This window comes from Lynx canadensis, chromosome E3 (genome assembly GCF_007474595.2).
Source record: "Lynx canadensis isolate LIC74 chromosome E3, mLynCan4.pri.v2, whole genome shotgun sequence".
Classification (NCBI taxonomy): Eukaryota; Metazoa; Chordata; class Mammalia; order Carnivora; family Felidae; genus Lynx; species Lynx canadensis.
The window spans coordinates 9,171,354-9,172,888 of record NC_044318.1 but is presented as its reverse complement, the minus strand read 5'-3'; positions in this window follow the sequence as shown (position 1 = coordinate 9,172,888).

The window sequence follows — 1,535 nt, the reverse complement described above, 5'->3', positions numbered from 1 at the left end:
TTCCGCCCCTTGGAGCCCAATCTGACTCTCCAGCCACGCGAAATAAGTCTCAGCAAGAGGGCTGTGTGCATGCGCAGATCTTGTCTGAGCCGCTGCGAGTTCTGAGCTGCAGAGATCCTTTGGGAATTCTTCAGCACCTATCTCCTGGGAACAAAGGCATTATCCTACGTGATCTCAATGCCATTTCATACCCAAGAAATACTGATGCAAAATTGTTAGCTAACATACACTTTATATTCAAATTTAAGAGCCATTTAATCCATGGTCCCAGATAAAACTTGCCCTCCACATCCCCATCCTGGATCCAATCAAAGGTCGTATCTTCCTTTTGTTCTCTCTTTAGCCCCTTTTAAATTGTTTTCATTTTTTTAAATTAAAAAAGTGTTTGAATTTATAAGAGCGAGCCCCCCCAGGTACACATGAAACGGAGAGCGGGGTGGGGGGCATCCCAAGTAGGCTCCTCACTGAGCCCAACCGGGGGCTGGAACTCACTAGCTGTGAGAGCGTGATCTGGGCCGAAATCAAGAGTCAGACAACAGACTAAGCCACCCAGGTGCCCCATTAGTCTTTGCAAATAGAGAACAGCCTTCCCCCTTCCCATGTTGCCCTTGTTTTGTCTTTCAGGACATTGATAAATTTGGATAGTCTAGGCCAATTGCCTTATAGAATACCCCCCATTATCTTGATTTGTCTGATCCCCTGCCCTTATGATTAGATTCAGGTTAGAAGTTTTCGGCAGAACATACTTGGGTAATGTGCTTTATTGTTCTATCACAGCTCGATGCCCCGAATTCCCAGTGGGAATGTGAGGGCTTGGTCACCTGGGGAAGCTGCTGTTACTCCAGCGAACGGTACCCTTTTCCATTTGTAATGAATAAAGATTGGGAGGTGATTCGTTCAGAGCATGTGACTAGCCTGCTCATCAACGTGCCACTCTGGTTTTAGCATCGTTATTGCCTAAATCCGTTATACCTGTGTTCCAAAATTGTGCCTTTGGAGGGGAAAAGCTCACGGTCAAAATAGTTTACTTTTCCTGAGGTCACACAGTTCATGGCGAGGGAACCAGAGGGATGAACCTCGGCCTCCCAGCTCCAGAGCCTGCGAGGTCATCCGTAACATATGCCAGGTGACTCCGTGCGAGGTGCTGGTGCCACCAAAGTGCCCTGATTCCTGTCGCTCTGGTGCCCGTCTGGTTGGGACAGCAGATAATAAAGCAGGGAATTACAGAATTATAAATGCTGTGGCAGAACACAAACGGGGAAGAGTCAGGGAGGAATTCCTTAAAGCTGAGCAGGATACATAGATTAGGACAGGGCGGTGGCACTGACAAGTGGGGTCTCAGACGGAATGAACAGTGTGAACAAGCCCAGAGAGGAATTCTGACTTCTTAGGCAGGGACTGTTGGGATCTCCAGTTTGCAGATAAGACCAGGTCAGAGAGAGGGACTTGCCCGAGGTCTTAGAGCCAGGAGGCTGCACAGCCAGGCTTCCAACAGAGTAGGACCCGGGCTCTTGACCACTAGGCCACACGTTGGG